The following is a 14,641-nucleotide window of genomic DNA, read 5'->3' on the forward strand; positions in this document are numbered from 1 at the left end:
AATATAGAGTATGGATCAATACTTTCCTAATCACCATGATTTGATATAAAAAAGAGCAATCATTTCTTCATAAAGACAACCATAATGTTTTTTGTTTGCCAAGATGAGTGGCCAGGTCGCCAAGAAAGGTAGGAGGGTGCATAAACTTCGGCGGAGTAAGTGGAGGCAGGGCTATGCACACATGGGTGTTGGGACCACCTGCACACAACTACTATTCACACTTCCAAAAATGTGTCATCGCCCATGATTCGAACTCTAACCACTTATGAAAGGTTCTAATAGAGACTTAGTTACGAATATACCACTTAATCGTTGGTGATAACCATAATGTTGTTGCAAGATAACTAGCAACAACAAGCGGAACACAATATAAGTGAACCATAATGATATTGGCTTTCATTAATTTTGTGTTCTATGTTTGCATGGCAAAGATCTATGAATTCCACTGAGACTTTTCTACTTTCACATTATGGTCCAATTTGTTGTGTCATTCACTGACCCACACATGGGTTCTAATTGTCTGGTTTCACAGACCATTTTCTCTGTCCAATGTTGAACTCATTAACAAAGACTCATTAGTAATGAAAAAATTTTAGCAGTGTTTTTATATACTCTACCACACTAAACATAAGGTATTAAGAATAAATATTTGAAAAGATCCACTTTAGACCGCCCCCACCCAAAAATTTCTGACCACATATCTAACAACTCTTCTTTTTAATAATTTATTTATTTTTTATATTCAGTAATATTATTACTTGTTAATATTCTTTTTTTTGGATACTTAAAAAAATAATAGTTTTATATAAAGGTGAAGGATTTATTATATATATATATATATGAGTTCTTCCATTAAACTGTAATTTTATTCCCACCATTTTACCTTATATAAAATCATCCATCCCCAAAGCATAAACCTTAGAGAGTGGTCAACAAAACTAATTAGCCTATGTAGGTGTGTTCTGACTCAGGGTATTGTCCATTACTGCACAGATAGCCCTTTAAATGAAATATGTGAGTGTACTCTATTGAGCTTGTTAATTGTTTGTTACACCTACCATAATTTAAAAAGATCAATGTAGTTCGTCAATCACATCTACATGAACTGCGAAAGGATCCATTGGATATAAACAGGCAAGTTTTACTCTTGACTGGTTATTCATTATATCCACCATTAAAAACTTCAACATATAGTTTATCTAACAGTTTATGGGCATGAGCTATCATAGCGTCCTTTGGAAAAATAAGCAAATTTGACTAGTCAATTCTTCAAGCAATCAATACTCTTGACTATATACTTGTTATATTCTTTATAAGAAATGTTAATGAATAATTTGTCTAACATGGCATGAGTTACATCTTAGGGTCCACCGGGAAAAATAGGCAAATGTGACCCTTCAATTCCACAAGTAATTAATACACCACATATTTTTTTATGAAATACAAGCTGATAAGGTCAAGTCTAGAGTTTACGCTTAATTTCCATTCTAATAAATACATAAAACCCATAAAAGAAAATTATAAGAAGAAAAATATCATTCATTTGACAACTATAGTTGTCATAATAAATCACATTGGGAAATAGAATGGTTTTTCTAGCTCAGCTGGACCGTGAGCGTGGCTGTGACACACAATTTTGGGTTTTGTTCTTTTTGTTTTAAGTAATGTAGAAATAATGAATTTTATATATAATTAATTGTGATTTTTTTTAAAAAAATGGATAAACCACTTAGATTAAAAGAGAAGGAAGTACAACGACACTCTCAACCAAGGTGAGAGGACAGCATACAAAAGGAGAAGAGAAAACTAGTAGCTATGGTACCTCTAACAACAACACTCAACAAAAATAGAAAAGCCAAAAACAGAAGACCAACAACCACCTCAGAAGAACAACCACCTCTAGTCTGCAACAGGATCAAGCGCCTCCTCGGAAGACTACTGCCTAATAGTCCCCTCCGAACATAGGCCTAAAAAGTTCAAACCTCGCCGAACTATAGCCATAGAATCCTCCAACTTTGCTTGTGAACACTCAGAAGCCGCTGAGAACCAAGATAAGAGCATACAGTTAGTCTTCAAGATAAGAGCATGATAAGACACCAATTTAGCATTAAACATGCAATCGTTTCGAACAAGCCAAACATTCTACACAAGGGCCCTAACAATCAGATCACCTATGGCCCTAAAGGACGGTCGTGAGCCCAATCTCCACGAACCCCACACCTCTAACATAGAATAAGGCAGAGCCGGCATATACAACAAGCACCTAAAATAGTCTCAAACATCTCTGGCAGTGGAACACTGAAGGAATAAATGATCAACCGATTCAATATCGGAGTGACACAAAATATAAGTAGCCGTTGGCAGCTTATTACATCGTCTTTAAAAGAGATTCTTCAAAGAAAGAATCGTGTCCTTCCACACCAACCAATTGAATAAAATGATTTTCTTTGGGCACGTATTTTCCCAGAAGAAAATAACCGCTAGGCAATGCAACCCACCATCATTCAAGAAGCTATAGAAAGATTTCACCGAAAAAGAGTCATTCCCAGTGAGCTGCCATTGTTTTTTATCACTCAAATTCCCTCTCGATGTACACATCTGATCCTTGATCTGCATCACACAAGGGCTATCAACAAACGGAGCCTTCTCCAACGAGTGAGCAAGATTATGAACAGTGTCATTCTGACATTGGCTGGCTAAGAATTCCTCCTGCCACAAGTGTCTGGGCACTCTCTTCTCCAGCCAACGGTCATGCCAGAAAAGGGTTTCCTCGCCATTATTGACATTCAGTAAGATACCACCACTTAAGGCCAGATAACAGTCAAGGACACTTTTCCAGAAGAAAGAGATCTGGCCAGCACGCCTCTTGAACAGATCCCAACGATGCCCACCCTGAACTTATTCTTTAAATTCTCAAAGAAAGATTATGTATTTAATTTGTTACATAAATGCAGTCGTCAGTCTGTTCTTTATCTTTCTTTTCTTGGGTCACCAGCCTGTGCTTTCCCTTCTCTTTTTAATCAATTGCAATTTATATTTTTTTTTAAGAAAAAAATTAAACATTGTTACATAAACGTGAGAAGGAAAATTTATAATGACTAATAATTACAAGTCTTTAAATTTAGGGTACAAAACTCATTCTAAATCCAGATAAAAAAATTCAATTAACACTATCTATCAGACATTTATCAGTACATTATACTTAAATTTGTTGCATCTTAATTTTCAGTGCAATGGTTGTTGCATGTTCACAGCTATGTCATGCCTTGTGTAAACAGTAAACACAAATATCTTTAGTGGGTACTATACTATGGTCAATTTTCACTTTGAGCATCAAACTTCAATTTATATCATTTCAGTTACTGAATTTCAATTTAACCTCACTGAGCAGATACTAAGAGATTTTTGAGAGGAATTTGATGATAATACTATCAAAATTGCCTTGTTAGTAGCAATTCATGGCGTTATCTACTAACACGTACATACCACATTATCAATGATGTCAATGTGGTCACCTATTATGCAATTCAATGACGTCCCCTTGTACATAATAGGTGGCAACATAGACATTATTTATGATGTGGCATGTACACGTTAGTAGATGACGTCGTCAATTTCTACTAACAAATCAATTCCAGCAGCAACATTATCAAATTTCTCCCAAAAACATCTTGGTACCCGTCTAGTGAAATCAAATTAAAATTGGGTAACCAAAATGATACAAATTGAAGTTTGATGCTCAAAGTGAAATTTGACCATAGTATAGTACCCACTCAAGATATTTACCCAACATTGTTATGCAGGAAGAGATCCATCTTGAAAGATCATCATTCATTATTTAAACAGTATTTAATCTTTTTTATAACTGAAGCATTTACAAATACATTAACAACTATAAAGAGTCTGATTTTGATTTTCTATGATATTAGATTTTGAACCATTCTCCAGCATTCCTCTGTCAAGCACTGAATTAGACATAGCATTCTTTTCAAAGTACTCAAGCAGAAAGTCAGTCACCCTAACTTTCTCTTTACATAAACCAAATGGTAACTAAAGCTGATAACATATGATCTAAACAAGAAACATTGAAAAATTGAAAACATCATTAAAAATCTACTTGTATTCATGGTTTTTCTAGACAAACTACAAAGATTGAAACACAATTCGGACTCATGCAGAGTTGAAGAACAAGTTATGAAACTCCAATTACACTTTTTAATCCATTGGGAGAAGGAATCAATGTTTGAGGTCCCGATATTTTTGTTCAGATCGTTCCTCGTCAAAGTTCGATACCCAAAAAGGATACGATACACGTGACCGAGAAAGAAACAAAGTTAAAGGTGGAGAGGAAAATGTTCTTCGAGAATGTATTTTTTTCCATTCATCTCATTGGGCTAAAACCAAATCCATTTTAAAAGTTACAAAAAGTTTTTCATCATGATAGTATGGTTTCAAGACAAACAACGTTAATAAAACTTAGTACAAACAAAAAGCTTGAGCATTCATTGGCTAACAGTGGCGGTGAGGGATCTTCCTTTTCTTTGCTTTTAATGCTGAGTGGCTCATTTAATGTGAGTGGAGAGGCATCCTTGCCATTTGCTTGTTGACAAGTCAACCAACCTTTTGCTTCTTCACATTGTGTCTTTTGAATAACTGACCAGTCAACGACTTCAACCCAATTTCAAGCAACCTTGCAACACCCTTCCTTGCTTGAAACTTCTTCAACTCCCAACTGTGATCTCAGATGATTATGCCCCTTCACTGGCAGGGGCTTTGTGAGAATATCAGCCTTCTGATCTTCAGACCTACAATACTTTAATATAATTGAACCATCAGCAACCAAGCCACGAATGAAATGAAAGCGAATGTCGATGTATTTTGTCCTCCCATGGTGTGCGGGATTCTTTGCAATCTCTATAGCAGACTTGTTATCACACCACACTTCAATGGCTTTTATCACCCTTCATTCCACAATCATCCAAAGATTCTTCTCAACCAAATTCCTTGACAAGTTGTGGCCATGGAGCAATATATTCAGCTTCGATTGTGCTTAGAGCTGTCACCTCTTGCTTCTTGGAACTCCATGAAATGGCCCCTGAACCAAGATCGAAAACCATTCCAGAAGTGCTGCGTCTGTCATCTATTGAACCTCCCCAATCGCTGTCACTGTAGCCACTCAGTTTCCATTCTTCAACTCTGGTATACTTTATTCCAAAGTTGGTTGTTCCTGCTATGTATCTTAACAAATACTTTGCTGCCCCGAGATGAGTTTTGCTGGGTTTGCTAACAAACCGTGAGAGTAAATTCACAGTGAAAGCAATGTCAGGATGTGTGTGTGTGAGGTATAGCAGCCTCCCAATTAAGCTTCTATAAACCTTTGGATCTGCATCTCCTGAACTATCATCGTTTTGAAGCTTCTCACTGCATTTCATAGGTATATAAACCGGGTTGCAATGTTGCATCTGAAACAGCTTCAATGTTTCCTCCGCATATCTTCTTTGAGTGATGAAGATTTCATTTTGATTTTGTTTCACTTCCAGTCCTAGGAAGTAGTTTAACAATCCCAAATCTGTCATCTCAAAACAATTCTTCATCTCTTGCCTAAAAATCTCCACCATTGCTTGAGAGGAACTTAAATAAATAATATCATCTACATAGATACTTACCAGCAGTAAGTTTCCATCTCTATCACTTCGTTTATATAAGGTATGTTCATTTGCACTCCTAATGAACCCTTTACTCTGAAAATATCCATCAATATTCGAGTACCATGCTCTAGGAGCTTGTCTTAAGCCATATAGAGCTTTTCTCAACTTGAGCACCTTGTTCTCTTCTCCTTCTTTTCATAAACAGTTGGTTGTTCAACATATACTTCTTCAAGGATTTCCCCGTTCAGAAATGCTGACTTGATATCAAATTGATAAACTGGCAAACCTTGTTGAGCTGCAACAGCAAGGAGAAGTCGCACAGTCTCCATTCTAGCCACTGGTGCATAGATTTCATGAAAGTCAACTCCTGCTTGTTGAGTATAACCCTTCGCGACCAAGCGGGCCTTGTGTCTTTGAACTCTCCCATCTGAGAGATATTGGTCTTGTATACCCACTTCAATTGTACTACACTCTTGTCGTGAGGGAGCTCGGTCAATTCCCAGGTGCCATTTCTTTCAATTGCATCCATTTCCTCCTTCATAGCTTGTCTCCACGCCTCAGTCTTCACTACCTCTTTATATGTGGTTGGATCACAGACATTTAGAGCAAATGTACAGCTCTCATAAATGTCCCTCAGTAATCTCACCTTTCTTACTGGAGATTTCCCAACTTGATCATCACCATGGTAAGCATCATCTCCGGTCTCTCCTTCAGTATTAACCCAGATCGAGTACACTCCTTTGAATTGCTGAAGGTGAACTGGGACTATGGTGAGTGACTTCATCTGAACCACATTCGCCAGCAGTAGAGTCATCATAGAAAATCAATGGAGAATTCCCGGGCGTGAACTAGAATTCCAATCCCAACTCTGCACCTTCATTAAATATTACATCTCTACTTATAACAACCTTAGATGTGATAGGATTAAACAGCCGATATGCCTTAGAATTCAGACAATATCCAATGAACACACACCTTTCAGACTTTGTGTCTAACTTTTACAGTTTATTTGAGGGAATTAAAGCATAAGCTATGCACCCAAAAACTCTGAGATGACTCACCTTGGGCTTTCGATTATGCCAGGCCTCATATGGTGTCATATTTCTCAGAGCACTGGTGGGTGATAAATTGATTAGATGAACAGCTGCGTTTACTGCTTCATCCCAAAAGCAGTTTGGTAGTCTTCTCTCCTTCATCAGAGCCCTGGCCATGTTCATAATGCTTCTGTTCTTCCTCTCCAAGACAACATTCTGTTGTGGTGAATATGGAGTAGTAAGCTGCTTGATAACTCCACACTTCTTACAGAAAGAATTGAAGTCATTGCCGGTGAATTCTCCTCCTCTATCCGTGCGCAACACCTTGATCTTCAATCCCGATTGATTCTCCACCATCTGTTTGAATATCATAAAGGTTTGTAATGCTTCAGACTTTTGCTTCAAACAATAGATCCAGAACATCCTGGTATGATCATCAACAAACAACAAGTAATACTTGCTGGCACCCAGAGAGCTCGTCTGCATAGGCCCACAGATGTCAGCGTGACTCAACTGTAGAGGAGCACGAGCACCTTCCCCGATCTTAGATTGGAAAGATTTCCTGACTTGCTTCTCCATGGCACAGGTTTCACATTGATTCACCTTACCAATATTGCCAAGTCCCAACACTAATTCATGACTCTTCATACTCCTTAATGCATAAAAATTCAAGTGGCCAAGCCTGAGATGCCATAACCTCGTCGTCTCTTTCACACTCATTGCTACATTTGCATGTCCCACATCTGAAATGTTGAGAGGATACATGTTGTTTCTTGTTCTAATTAGCCTTGCCATTATCTCACCAGTTTTATCACTATGAATCACACACTCAGTTCTTGCAAATATTACTGAGTATCCAGTGTCCGCGAGCTAACCAACACTCAAGAGATTATGCGCCAACCCCGGAACATATTGTACATCATGTAACAACTTGGTCCTTCCTCCAGTTGCAGCGAGTGACACGGTTCCTCTCCCTTGTACAAGCATCTCCTTATTATCTCCCAGCTTTACATTAACCTTCTGAGTTTCATCAAGGCTAGAGAACAGGCCCCTCTCACCAGTCATGTGATTGGAACATCCACTGTCTAGCAACCATACTGATGAGATCTTCTCTCTTTCTTCGCACACAGCCATGAAAAGATTGCATGTGTCCTTCTCCTCAACAACCATTATAGCCTCCTTATCTGCGCTCTTATCTCTATACCAACAATCCATCTTCATGTGGCCAAACTTCTTGCATATATGGCATTGTATGTTCCCTTTGTAGCTCCTTTGTTCTCCTTGTTATTGTTGTTGTTGTTGTTGTTGCCGATTCTCACTTGATCGGCCTCTCCCTCTTCCTCTGAATCTCCCTCGAGAGTATCCTCTTCCACAACCTCTAAAGGCATGTTTATCCTTCTCTTTGCTTCCCATTGCTTCACCTTTGACATGAAATGCTTTCTCTTCCTTCTCGGACTGATCATCAACTTGTCTTAGCAGCCTAGCCTCGTGAGCAAGTAAAGAGCCACTCACATCTTCCATTGTTAGCTTGGTGAGGTCCTTGGACTCCTCAATGGCAGTGACCACATGGTTGAATTTGGGTCCCAAGCTTCTCAGCAGCTTCCCAACAACCATAGCTTCTGAGATGGTATCTCCCAAGCTCTTCATCTGGTTTGCCACCTCTTGGACCCTTGTGATGTAGCTCTGGACTCCTTCATTTCCTTTTATCCTGAGATTTTCAAAGTCCTGTCTCAGTGTTTGAAGTTTGACAGCCACCACCTTTGGATTTCCTTGAACAACTTTCTTCAAAGCGATCCAAGCCTCATTTGCTGTGTTGGCCGAAGCAATTCGTGCAAGGATGGGCCGAGAGAGGGCTTGTTGTATGAAGAACAATGCCTTGGCGTCGTTCTTTCTGTTCTCTTTCATTTTAACTTCATCTTCCTTCTCTGAAAAACCCTTCTCCACAAGCTCCCATAGGTCTTGAGATCTAAAGAGAGTCTTCATCATGAGACTCCAAAGATCATAGTCTTCTCCATCGAAGATGGGCACAGCCGGTCCTGCAACGCCTCCTGGTGGATTACTGCTGGATGCCATTGATGTTTGACAAGTACCAGCTCTGATACCACTGTTTGAGGTCCTGATATTTTGTTCAGGATCGTTCCCTGTCAAAGTTCAGTACCCAAAAGGATACAGACACAGTGACCAGAAAGAAACAAAGTTAAAGGTGGAGAGGAAAATGTTCTTCAGAGAATGTATTTTTCCATTCATCTCATTGGGCTAAAACCAAATCCATTTTAAAAGTTACAAAAAGTTTTTCATCATGATAGCATGGTTTTAAGACAAACAACGTTAATAAAACTTAGTACACACAAAAAGCTTGAGCATTCATTGGCTAACAGTGGCGGTGAGGGATCTTCCTTTTCTTTGCTTTTAATGCTGAGTGGCTCATTTAATGTGAGTGGAGAGGCATCCTTGCCATTTGCTTGTTGACAAGTCAACCAACCTTTTGCTTCTTCACATTGTGTCTTTTGAATCCCTGACCAGTCAACGACTTCAACCCAGTTTCAAGCAACCTTGCAACAATCAATACTTGATTGTATCATTTGCTTGATGAAAACCAGTCATATCATAAAAACTATGAATTTCACTTTTCACATCTCATCAATCCTTATGAATGTGAATTTAATTATATATCTTTGGTTTAAGTTCTACGCCCAGAAGTGAATCCAATCAAAACCTAACATGTAAGTTATGAGGAAATGGATGTTTAAATTTAGACTTCCATATATGCAACTACAAAATCAAAGTGCTGTGGGTTTGCCAATGTTAAAATGAAGAAATAATAAGATTCATTCAAGTTAAGTTATAGAGGGACAAGAGTTGATGACAGTAAATTTAATTAGCTGCAAATCGGATTGTGCATGTGATATAATTAGTGTATGATCTATAGAACCTGTTGAAGTAACTTAACACATGGTTGAATCTTGTTCTCACTACAAGAAAGTTGATCTACAGCGGCTATAAAAACTATTATTAAATTTGTTACTTTAAATCTATAGCGGCACATTTTTTATATTAGCTGATACATATGTGTTTTAGCAGCAAATTTTTGAATTAGCTACTATAAATAGAAATTTATTTATTATTTTTTAATAATAGTTTTTATAGCGGCCAATTCATGTATTAGCCGTCATACATATTAAATTTTAAAAAATATATTTAAAGGTGAAAAATCATCTCCACTATTTTTTATTATTTATTTAAATAAAATTTATTACTAGGAAAAATCTATTATCCCAATTTTATCGATAATTTTTATTTCATAACTTTTAACAAATTTGAAAAATGTATTTGTACAAATTAGTAAAAAAACAATATTGAGGTCATATACAAGAAAAAAATAAAATAAACAATATTATTGAAAATTAAATAAACAACCTAATTAACCTACTTTGAAAAATGTATTTGTACAAATAAAAAAAAAAAATCACCATATTATGGTCCTGAAATCAGCATATAATAAAAATCAAGGGCATACAAGAAACTTCCACTTTTAAACATATAATAATATTTTTTTTCCTTTTAATTAAATTTCATCGTCTCTCGTCAGCGCATCCAAAGTACGATGATAATGCGTCCACCAATGCCATTCACTAGCCTCCAAACCCTACTCCCTCCCAAACCCCCACTCGCCGTTAGAGCTCCATCTCCAAGGTCGTAGGTCCTCCAAGTGAGATGCACCGCCGAGCCCTCGCGCACCAAGGAGCAGGTATCAACCATGGTCGACGAGCTACTACAAAGGGACGAGAACCGCACGCTGTTGAACGCTCTTGACTAGTCCACTACAAGAAATAAAGCATTTAGTGGCTGTTTTTAGGTCATTTACCGGCGGTTGTAACCGCCGCTAAATGCACTCTGTGGCAGTTAACAAACCGCCGTGAATTCAGATGTCGGCAATGCATTTCCCGGCGGTTATGATCAACGGCCGGAATAACCGCCGGGAGATGGATTACGACATCCGCGGTGGTTTGTAACTGTCACTAGCTCTCGTGATCAAGATTTCCGGCAGTTTTAACCGCCATGATGTAACTGCCAGGATTCTGAAAGATAATTTTGGAATTTTCTTTTGGGGGCGGTTTAAACCGCCGAGATTGTGATTATTATTATTTTTTTTATTATTATCATTTTTTAGGATGATAAATAACACAATAATTAAATATCCTGAGTAGTAGATAATAAAAACTGACAAAATCTATTGATTGATATAATAAAACCATATTTTATTTACCAGAAGGAGTAACACAACACCAATTATAGTTTCTTACAGTTCTTTTCTGTAAAATAGAAAGGCACAACCATACACTTTGTTCATTCTGGACAAGCAAATAGCCAATGAATCCACATGAATATATGAGTAATACCTTCACCTAACCCCATTCTGCTGGCAGTCTTTGGCTCTGAAAGGAACTATTTACATTATGGTCAGAAATGCCATTTTGATATGACACTGTCATTAATTGGTGGAGATGTGAGTGCAACTTCTGCAGCTGGGGATAAAAAATTACAGTAACATCAAGCAACAACACAAGGACCATTCATGAGGTGAGAGATGCATGGTCTCATATAACCACAATTTGAAATCTCAAGCTTATTTGCGAAGTGGTGTGTCTGCATGTTTCCAGTTGAATTTTTCATATAACCATAACCTGAGCATCAGCTCCAATTGAAACCAACACATTCAGCGTGTTCTAGAAGGCAAGACCAGTGATTCTTTTTGTGTGGCCTCTAAGTTTACTCTTGACTTGCAACAAGATAAACAAATAACTTATAAATGTTGGTCTTTTTGTGACTAATCACACAATTACATCCGTAGTCACAAACCTCATCTACTCGAACATTATAGATTTGGATTGCCGAGTCATCCATATTCCTATAGATATTATATTATTATCCTGAGGATGAAATGCAAGAAATGTTGCTGCTGGTGGCGGAGGCATGAATGTTGTCATGGTCTGCATTTATCAGTATATTATTAAAATGGTTACAATTTTGAGAATATGAAATGATCTGACTGGAAAAAGAAATGCCTTCAAGAGTTGTCATAGGAGTACCTTAAAAGTCATCATGTTAAAGAGAGAAATTTTACCACCAGCAGGCATGACATAAGAGTCATTCTTCGACAAAGCAAAGCAAGGAACTGCTTCCTCAGGATTTATGTCAGTTATTTCGTTGGTCATTATTATACCACTTGCAGGTTGCCATAATTGAGGAACGACACTTGCTGTTGCCTGTAAAACAAATAACTCATACTTAAATTTTGGCAAGAACTTGCAAAATAAGCTTTGTGTAGTCTAAACAATAATATTCCCACCTTTCCACTCAGATGGCATTCATTTCGTGGCCAAGATGGCAATTCCAGAATTTGTATAAATTAGCCTCGATATCTGTACACACAGGAGCAAATCTCAATCAAATTAAGGCATTCTATTATCACCTTTCATCACAGTAAACTGAGACATTACTGACTAAGATTGATTAGTAGTATTCTGCCTTTTCCATTACCTTGGTTCAAACTTAAAACATCAAAAATCAGACATTAACATACATCCACTATATCACACCATGTTCAGTCAACGAAAATTGTTAGCAATTCAAAAAAATAAAATTACCAATGTTACTTAGGTTAAAAAAAAACATAAGCATATTGCTAAAAATGGATGGAACCCATGTCATGTTAGTTTTTATGATAGTTCTACAAAACAACCTTTATCATAATTCAAGGTGTTGGAACATAAAATTCTTGTAGAACTATGTATTAGCAAATGAGGAAAATATTTATGCAAACATGTTTAAATCCTGCTTAAGACTTGTCCCAGTAGTTACAAGCTGGAAGCAACAAGCTCCTTCAGATACCCCTCTCTTAAAAGGTAGGTCATAATTACAACTAGAATCACAGTTCAAATTAAGGGGAAGAAAAACCGAACACAAATATGTTCAAAACATTCTCCTATAATTTGTCCGAAAAGATAATAATTGGAACATTGTTTTAAATGGCCTACAAGCTTTGTACAGCAGAAGAGTCATATGTAATGTGTAGTACTATAAGAACTGAATCATAAATGATATAATCTGAGAAAAAAACATCAAGATAAGAAAGCACGACCTTGCTTGTTTTCATGTTATCAAAGAGACTCAAGGATCGGCATTGAGCTGGTTCATTAATTTCTGTGAGCTTCCAAATTTTTGATTTCTCCATTGCTTCATTAGCTATTCGACTTTTTACATCTCCCAAGTTTCTGCTGTCTCCATCCTATAATGCACAGTCATATCTCATTCAACAAATGTGAAATTCTTCATAAAATTATTTGAATAAAAACAGGAAAGCAAGCATGGACAAATCAACCAAATAAAAGAAAAACTTGAGTTATTTGACAAACCATTCCAGTAACAACTACAGGAAGAACCGGTTTCAAACCCTCATCACCAGCAGGCAAAAGCTGGTTTCTAGTGGTATCAAATTGCACAACACCCATTGATCGTTTACGAAATCCTTGATATGTTCTTTTTACCGCACCTTCACTTTCATTCCATTCGACAATGTAAGATTCTCCATCCTTGCTGGTCCCACAGGAAAGAGCCTACAAAGAACAAAGTTTTACTTTATACATTATAGGAAATAGGAAATGTAAACTAAATTAAGGATGAGTAATACAAAAATTAAGCAGTAGATAAAACTAACCTAGATCCATCAGCACTATAAGCCATTGTAGTGCACCGGTGACCAGGGCATCATAATCAATTTTGGATCCCACATTATCATACAGCCATGCCTTTATCTTTCCATCCAATGCAGTTGAAAAGACGAACTGCATGATCAAGTATAAGTATTGTGAAGGTGCAAATAAGCAAAAGACAAAAAGAGCGCATGCTTGTTAACATGCAAAGGATCATCAAAAGAGATATAAGCAGTCTCAAATAGTCAGATGGAAGGTCACCTGGATATTCTCCTTGTAATGGGGACAAAGCGAATGAGCAGGTGCATCATGACCTTCAAAAAGTATATTGTTTGGTGCCGCTACTTGCATCCCACACCTACATTACATGGTCAAAAATTAAATATTTACCTGAATATATGAACACCACCACCTAAATTAAGATCCAACCTTAATCATCTTGTCATCTCCACAGGTGATTACACACAATTGTTTATTAGGATGAGAGAATACCAGATCATTAACACCACCAACATGAGCATCAATCTACAAAACCAATAACCTTGTCATACAATAATGATTAGCACACATTAACTGCAGAAACTCTGCTCTTCCCATTACTTATACCTGCAAATGCTGCCTAACAAGTAAGAATTGTCACAATTATTTTTAACCCTCTCAAAGAACTTTTAAGGCAAATTATCCATCATGTTGTTGTCAAAAGCAAGCACACTTTCATGTGGGAATTTCCAGCCATGGTGAGTGCAATATAAATAAATTATCCGTCCTTCAACTTATATATGCAAATTATATAAGGTTCTAACCTGCCGTGGAATGAACCAACGAGAACCAAAATAATGCTGAAGGAGAAGAATAGATGCCTGCAATCCCATGAAGACTCCCAAAAATATACACCAGCTTTGATTGACCTCAATACGCATGAAGTTACTCGGGCATCCAAATATGTAGAGTGGAATTGCAAGTCTTGTGAGGGTCATGCCTAATATATAATGAGGATGCAATGGTTTTCTTGTATCCCGAATGACATTGGTGATAATTTGGGGTATCCAGAAAGAGTACATCAGGAATAAGATGGGGCACAAAAAGTTGTGCAATTCATACATGATAAGAATTCCCCCTAGAAGAATGCCATCTGCAAAGTTCAAGTCTCAGTTAAATATATCAGTTAACCACAATAAATCTTAAATCTTCTACGTAGAGAACAAATGTTGTCAGCTGGTTCTTCATTGCTGTTTTATTTTTCCAT

General features: G+C 37.2%; 1 pseudogene; it reads right to left on the reverse strand.

Annotated features, from left to right (window-relative positions):
- Positions 1 to 7,966: 7,966 nt before the first annotated feature.
- LOC120255633 lies at positions 7,967 to 14,372 on the reverse strand (annotated as a pseudogene).
- Between the last annotated feature and the right edge of the window lie 269 nt (positions 14,373 to 14,641).

The sequence above is a fragment of the Dioscorea cayenensis genome, unplaced genomic scaffold (assembly GCF_009730915.1).
Source record: "Dioscorea cayenensis subsp. rotundata cultivar TDr96_F1 unplaced genomic scaffold, TDr96_F1_v2_PseudoChromosome.rev07_lg8_w22 25.fasta BLBR01001115.1, whole genome shotgun sequence".
Classification (NCBI taxonomy): domain Eukaryota; kingdom Viridiplantae; phylum Streptophyta; class Magnoliopsida; order Dioscoreales; family Dioscoreaceae; genus Dioscorea; species Dioscorea cayenensis.